The sequence below is a fragment of the Crocodylus porosus genome, unplaced genomic scaffold, assembly GCF_001723895.1.
Source record: "Crocodylus porosus isolate Cpor-Errol unplaced genomic scaffold, CroPor_comp1, whole genome shotgun sequence".
NCBI classification, from domain to species: domain Eukaryota; kingdom Metazoa; phylum Chordata; order Crocodylia; family Crocodylidae; genus Crocodylus; species Crocodylus porosus.
Genome location: NW_017728943.1, coordinates 13097904 through 13105542, shown reverse-complemented (window position 1 = coordinate 13105542; position 7639 = coordinate 13097904). Strand labels below are relative to the sequence as shown.

Here is a 7639-nt window from a genome sequence, read left to right as displayed (position 1 = left end):
AGACCAACAAGATTTTTGCAAAAAAAAAAAATCTTTACTTGCAAGCTTTCAGGCACAAACACCCTCCATCAGGCATCAGAGAAAAGACTGTAAAAGTTCTCCTGGGTAGAAATGAAAGTTCATATTTCATAGGACTTCACAGAGGAGTCAGTAGATGAAAAGCTCCTCTGGGCAGGCAGTTCTTAGCTGGTAAGGAGTCTCTCAGCTCTCTTGTGAGGCTCTGTTAGAATGCAAATTACCTTGAACCAAGGCAGGAGCTGTATCTCAGGTTTCAGGTGGTCACAGTTGCTTCGTGCTTGGGAAATTATGAAGATTTCATTTTAAAAATCAGCTAAAATGTAGTATCTTCCATGTATCAGGTATCCCAGTTGTAGCCTATTGGTCTAGCAGAAAAAGCAATCAGGGCTTATGGTAGAGGTGATATCTTTTATTAGACCAAGAAGATTTTTACAAAAAAAATTCTTTAATTGCAAGCTGAGAGACTCCTTACCAGCTAAGAACTGCCTGCCCAGAGGAGCTTTCCATGTATTGACTTCTCTGTGAAATCCTATGAAATACGAACTTTCATTTCTATCCAGGAAAACTTTTACAACCTTTTGTCCAATGCCTGATGAAGGGTGTTTGTGTCTGAAAGCTTACAATTAAAGATTTTTTTCATAGATTTCATAAATTTCATAGACATTAGGACTGGAAGGGACCTCGTAAGATCATCAGGTCCAGCCCCCTACCTGAGGGGCAGGAAGTCAGCTAGAGTCAAAGGATCCCAGCAAGATAAACATCCAAATGTTTCTTGAAAGAGTCCAGAGTAGGTGCTTGCACCACCTCTGGGGGAAGTTTGTTTCAGGCCTTGAGGCCTGACACAATAAAGAAGTTTTTCCTTATGTCTAGCCTAAAACGGTCTTGAAGGAGTTTGTGATTGTTGGACCTTGTCGTCCCCTGGGGTGCTCGGGTGAAGAGGTGTTCCCCCAGATCCTGATGCACACTCCTTATGCACTTCTGGGCTACCACCACGTCACCCCTGAGCCTGCGCTTCTCCAGGCTGAAGAGTCCCATAGCTTGTAGCCTCTCTTCATAAGGCCTGTTCTCATGCCCTTTAATCATGCATGTGGCTCTCCTCTGGACTCTTTTCAAGCTTCTCCATGTCCTAAATTGTGGAGCCTAGAATTGGATGCAGTACTCCAGCTGTGGCCTCACCAAGGCCGAGTACAGCAGGAGGATGACATCCTGGGTCTTGCTTGAGATGCATTGGTAGATGCAAGCCAGACTTTTGTTCGCTTTGCCAGCCTCAGTATTGCGTTGGTGGCTCATATTCATCTTGTGGTCAATCATGACCCCCAAGTGTCTTTTGGTTGTGGTGCTAGCCATGCATGTGAGGAAGCTTTGTGACTGATCAGATTTGGCCAAGTGCTCCCAAAAATCTTGTTGGTCTAATAAAAGATATCAACTCCAGCATGAGCTCTGATTGCTTTTTCCTCTAGTCCAATACAGCTACAACCTGGATACCTGAGTTCTAGCTGGAACATGTGTTGTCATACCCTCCTTCCCTCAAAATTTGTTATGCTGCCTACAGAGAAGCTGCTGCCTCCCAGAAAACTTTATAAGGCAGCTGGCTTGGGCAGAGATGTGACTTCACTCATTTTCGTTAGTTTTTCTTGTTTTTCTTCCCTGTTTCTTCCACACTGAGGACATTTGCTGGAAAGGATAACACAAGATCATCCTTATCACCTCCTTCTCTTCCAATTATAATATTATTATTAAACGGCAATGCATGTGCTGCTTCAGAGAGACAATAAGAACATTCCTTCTGTTATTATGGTGGGTCACTCAGATCAAAGGAAGGGAGAAAGAAGTGGAGTTTCACTTCCTAGGACTGTGCCTGGAGTCAAAAGCTCTTCAAAGCATTCTCCAATGCCAGCTACATAGAGGTGGGTGCTACGGCAGTGTTGGGGACAAGCTGTGTCGCATGCTAAGAGGTGCCAAGGAGTGGTGTGAGGACATGGGAAGGTGGTGGTGGTAAGTCACTGATGTAATCATTCTACAGGAAGTGAAATGAGGCTTGAACAACTTGGCCAAGGTGACATAAGACACAGCAAAGCTGAGAGCAGAACCCAGGAATTCTGATTCATGGTGTCCTACTTTAATCAGACCAATTCTTTCTCATCCATTAAGCACACAAAATCCTTCAAAGCTTACAGCTAAGGAAGTGCAATAATCCCCCAAACTTTCTGATCCTCCTTAACATCTCCACATATACACCACGCAGTTCTAAACTGTGGCTTATAGCCATCCTTCTCACACAGGCTAGAGGTCCCAACATGCAATGCTCTTTCTTGGTCTGAGCTGCTGCCAATCAGTGCCTTCTATGAAGGAAGAGCTACTCCCAGGCAAGGTAAGGGGGACATGTAAACCCACCTAAGGTGCTGAACTGTAAGATAGAGGGGAAGGGCAGAGCTAAGGGCAGGTTCTAAAGTATTTCAGGAGCAAGCTGCAGGTCTGTGCTGAACATAGAGGTGAATTCATCAGCCTCTACAACATGGAGCACTAACCACTACATGATCAGTTCAGTACTCCATGCTGGTTGCACAGCATGCTAGAATTGGTAGCCTTTGTAACCCAACCCCTTGGATTACAACTGAAGGGATGTGGGTTTGTAAGGCCCTGGTAGACAAAGCCTTGGCTGGAATGATCTTTTGAGGGCTGGTCCTGCTTTGAGCAGGGAGTTAAACTAGATGGCCCCCCGAGGACCCTTCCAACCTTCATTTTCTGATTCTAGGAAAAGACCCCTCAGGTGGAGCACATAGGCTCACATTCCAGACTCCTTTGCTTTTGCGCTTTCAGCCTACAAATTGCAGGGGATATTTGCTTTTAGGGCAAGCTCACTGAATGAGCTGGAGTTGCACAAGGGAGGCTTCGTTCCAGGTCTGTTGCTTGATGGTTGCTTTGCACTGTGAGGACAAATGCAAGCTTCCATTTTGAAGCCTGATCATTATGAGGCCTGCCAAATCCACCCAAGTCGATGTTTTCCCTGTATTGTGAAATGCTCTAATGATGTCCCCCAGGTAACACAATGCCATTCTGTTCAGGAGAGAAAGCCTGAAGCTGGTTAACTCTGCCATCAACAGCAGGCATCTGGAATGGCAACAAAGAAAGAGCATCAATAATGGAGAAGTGGGGTGAGGGAAGCTAATCAGCTTAATGACATAAGGCTCAAGGTTAGTAAAGGGCTATTTATAGACTTCTTCTGATTGAGCCCTGTGCACTCAGCCCCTGGATCAGACCAGCTCCTTAACAACAGTAATAATCATTACAGAAAAAAAATAGGAGGGGGGGGGGTTAAAGCTTGAAAAATTCACTGCCGGAGGTAAAGCTTTAGAGCCAGAGCTGGCTGGAGTCAGACGTAACTGCATTACAGAGAGATTGAAAGGTTAATAGGAAACCAGCTGACGCTGAAAGAGAACAATTAGAGAGGTTAAGGGGCTTAATATTAGATTAATGGCTGCCTGGAGGATGAAATTCAAAGATTCCAGGAAAATGGAGCTGGCTGCAGAAAAAGCTGTTTCACAGAGCCCCACATCTGGTCCTGTCACCCTCTCTGGGGGAGATGGACTGAGATAACTCCAGTGGTCTTCCCCAAGCTCTTTTCCCCCAGTCCCTCAATCTTCTTTCTTTGCTGGTCTCCATTGCTGCCCCCTCCCAAACACACATACCTTCCTCATCTTTTCTTTCTTTGGTCTCCTGACAGTCCTTGTCATGCAAAGGTCTCAGGACACAGCTCTCCTAGGTGAGCTAGTGTCACCATGCCCTCATTACACATGGGTAAACTGAGACATGGGCAGCTGAAGTGACTTGACCAAGGTCACACACTGAGTCACTGGTAGAGTAAGGTCTCATCTACCAGCCCCTGGCCCACTCCACCCCCCTTTCCCTGGTTATGCAGTAGGGAGACTATGCCTTTCTACAGTCTCAGACACTGCAAGTATCCACAGCCATTAGCAGGCTTACTACCGTTAGCAGGGCCTTGCTGAAGTTGGAGCTATTCACATTCTGTGGCTTGGCACTGGCCGAGACATGAAGAAGATGAGGCATTGAAACAGGGCTCACACACAGACAGCCTTCATCTGGGGAGGGACTTTTCATATGGCTCCAAGGTTTTGCTGGGATCTTCTCTGAGACACATGCCAGCCTGTTTGCTCTGGTAAATCTCTGGTAGACTTTTGACACCTCATTAGCCCAAGCAGTAAGGAGCAGGCTCTCACTTTGTGAGATACCCCTGACCTCTCCGACACTGTTGGGACACAAAGGACTGGCATTTTGTAGAACAACGTTAGGTTGAAGTTTTTCTAGTCTCAAAACTGTTTCGGACTCTGCTCAATTCCTGGGGCCGAGCAAAGATCTGACTTAGTCAGCTCATGCTCAACAATTCATTTCTAAATCAAAGTAACAAATAGCTCCTGGCCTCTGCTCAGCTAGCAGTGCCACAGAAATCAAGACCTCTTTCTCTCTCACTTTGAACCCCTTCTGGATGCAGTGCCCAGGACCAAATGAAGAGGAGCCAAGTGAGAGGGCTTTTCTTGGTGGATGAATATGCTGGCGCCAGGGTGTACCCTGGCTGTGGTCAGTACAACTGCATAGAAAGTCCTGAAGTAGCACACATGCTTTGCTCCTTTCCTACCTTCTGCAGGGCATTAGCCCTGCACATCTGTGCACAGCACATCCCCACCAGTCACACCCCTGGCTTGTTCATCTGCACTTCCTCAACAGGGAACAAAGGTGAGCTTCTGTGGAAGTCTTGTCCTGCCGCAGGTCTCAGGTGTTTTTGCCCCCCTCTCTCTCTACACGCGCGCGCGCACACACACGCACACACACACACACACACACTCCCCCCACCAACACCTTTGGGTCATCTCAGCCTGCAAGGGGGCACCTCAGGATTTGATCCATAGAGCAGTGAACATTTGAACAGCTCAAAGTAGGAGTGCCTCCCCGTAGAGACACACTTCAAGCCTCCCCACCTAAGGCACCCATCCGGCCCCAGCTCAGGCTCAAATTTGACACTGAGCCCAGCCTCTGCAGGGACAGGACTTGGAGACCTCAGCAGGGGGCTGTGGGAACACCCAGTTTAACTCACCCTGAGAGCTCTGTGCCTCACTAACAGGTCTCAGAGCCTTGCTTCCCGGCATGCCGGTCAGCTGTCTTGCACCACCAGCACGGCCTTCCTGTTCCTCAGAACAGCTTATCGCACAGTAATCAGCGCTCCTCCCTCCTCCCCTCTCTACCTCCCACGCAGAGACTCTTGAGGAACAACCTGAAGTTCTTCCCTCGCTCACCCCCCGCACTGTACTTGAGACTCTCTCAGGCTAGTCCCATTCCTCTCATGCACTAGGAAAAACTTTGCCCAAGTCCCCAGTTCAGGGCAGCCACTCATGGCCCCAGACAAGTTCAAGCCGGTTGAATCCATCCCAGCCTTACGCGACTGTCTGTCAAACAGCCGTGCTGACTGAATAGCCTCCATGGAGAGCAGAGTGCACGGCAGTCTGCAGCTCCTCCTGCAGCTGCAAGGGCCAGGCCATGACATGTATGGATAAAAGACTTCCCTCCTTCTCCCCCCCGCCACTTAAAATGGCCTGCTCATTATGGCGACATGAGAGCTGTAGGCAGACTGCTGGTTATTACTGTCACATTAGCCAGCATGACATCTAGGCTTCCTATGGGCAGGACTAAATGACTCAGTGTTTAAAACATGGGTAGCTGTTATGCTAGGGATGGGCAATTATTTGGGCCCATGGGCCACATAGGGAGTTTTGGGGAGCTGTCACAGGCTGGCTCAGCACCCCCTCCCCCCACACACAACAGCTCACCAAACCTCCCTATGTGGGCTGGAACAGCAGGTAAGTGGGAGGAAAGAGGGAGACTGATGTGGGTGCCAGCTTCAGCAGGTTCAGCCTCCAGCATGGCCATCTATCACGAGAGGCTCAGGCAGATGCCCCGATCCCCAGCAGGAACATGCCAGCTCATGCTGGTGGCCACCCAGCGCTACTTCCAGTATGAGGAGCAGAAGCTGATGTAAGCTGCAAGGAAGTGCTGTAAGTGTGGGACAGTTCCTGGGGTGGGGAGGGGAAGAGGAATACAGAAAGACAGAGAGGCAGCCCTACCCACAATGAGTGGCGGTGGCCAGTGCTGGGCACCAGGCAAAAAGCAGGACCCAGCAGTGGGTGCACTCACCACTGCCAGAGCCCTCATTCAGTCTATTCCCATAAACATGATGCAGACACGTAATGGTCCCAGAACTATATTTAGACCAGCTTTTAAAGTTCACAAGGTACTGCAAGCCATTTGGATTGAAGACAGCATAAAAGCACAAGCATTAGACTTTAAATGGAAGGGCCCTCACCAGGAAGTGTGTGGTGCTGGCCTGTACCTCCAGAAGCCTTCTGGCATGGAACAATTAACAAATTAATGTGTAAAATGAAACCCATTCCTAGCCCTAGCCACATGTCACAAAAATCCAATTGATATATATGACATACAAGGATCTATGCTCAGTCCCCGCAGGCACCTTTCCCCTGAACAGCCCACAATACATGCATACCCCATCACATTCAAGAAGACTGGTGTTTTTGTGCTTGGTAAAGATATGAAAATAGGACCACTGCTGGGCCCAAAAAAGGTTCCAGCCAGCTGCCTACCTTAGTTCCAGATTCTCACAGGCTACACTCACAAGCTATGATGCAGAAGCAACATCATTGTTGGTGTTAAGGCGACCCCAAGTGGCCACTTTTACCATTGGCATCACATGTCTACAACTGCACACAAAGTCCTGGTCCAATGTGTGACTAAATTCCATTTAACTCACTGGAGAAGTTTCACATACAGCACAGAATGATTTCTAGTACAGATGAGGTCAGGCCCTGCCTGAGGTCAGCTCTCTGTGGATCCTACATTCCCAAAGGAAGAAGGATTACAATTCAGCATGGTTTTATCAGTCCAATCCACCCAGTATTAAATTTTAATCTTGTAATTTTCAGTCAATCATGCTTTTGGGGTGGGGGGAAACACCTGACCCATGACTGTGTTTGGCAATGCAACTCCTTGTGAGTAGCACTGTCCATGGGCAAGTCCAGGATTTCAGAAAAGGGGATGCATCCTGGCTCCCCAGTCTCCCCCCGCAACTCCCTCCGACACATGCACCAGGGTGAGCAAAGTGCTGTGCAGGAACAGCAGCAGAGGTCTTTTTTTAAGGCAGGTAAAAATCTTCCCTCCCCTTCCCTTCTGTGCTCAGTGGTATATACCCTCCCTTTCCCTCCCCTCCCCTTTTACCCACTCACCACTGACAGTAGGGAGGCTGCAGACCCGCTCCTGCCCTGCTCCAGCTGAGCTGCACATGGAACCAGGCTTGGCTAGAGGCAGCAGCAGCAGCTATCAGTGGGTTCTCTCACAGTGGGGGATCCCTGTTCCCCTCTCACTGACCATGCCAGGCACCCCCACTGTGACACCCCCCATCTCTCCATGCAAGGGCTCCTGCCTTCCCTCTGCCCTGTCATGCCATGCTGGCACCCCCACACTGCACAGTGTCCCTGAGTCCTGCCAGACACGTTGCGCTGTCCTACTCACAGGGGCAGGGGAGGAAGTGGAAACTGCA

General features: G+C 48.9%; 1 long non-coding RNA gene across 1 annotated transcript; it reads right to left on the bottom strand.

Annotated features, from left to right (window-relative positions):
- Positions 1–318: 318 nt before the first annotated feature.
- On the bottom strand, positions 319–5275 carry LOC109319224. The gene is made up of 2 exons (XR_002103419.1): positions 5129–5275; positions 319–383 (listed from the first exon to the last, which is right to left on the bottom strand). It is a non-coding gene; the product is annotated as an uncharacterized LOC109319224 (long non-coding RNA).
- Between the last annotated feature and the right edge of the window lie 2364 nt (positions 5276–7639).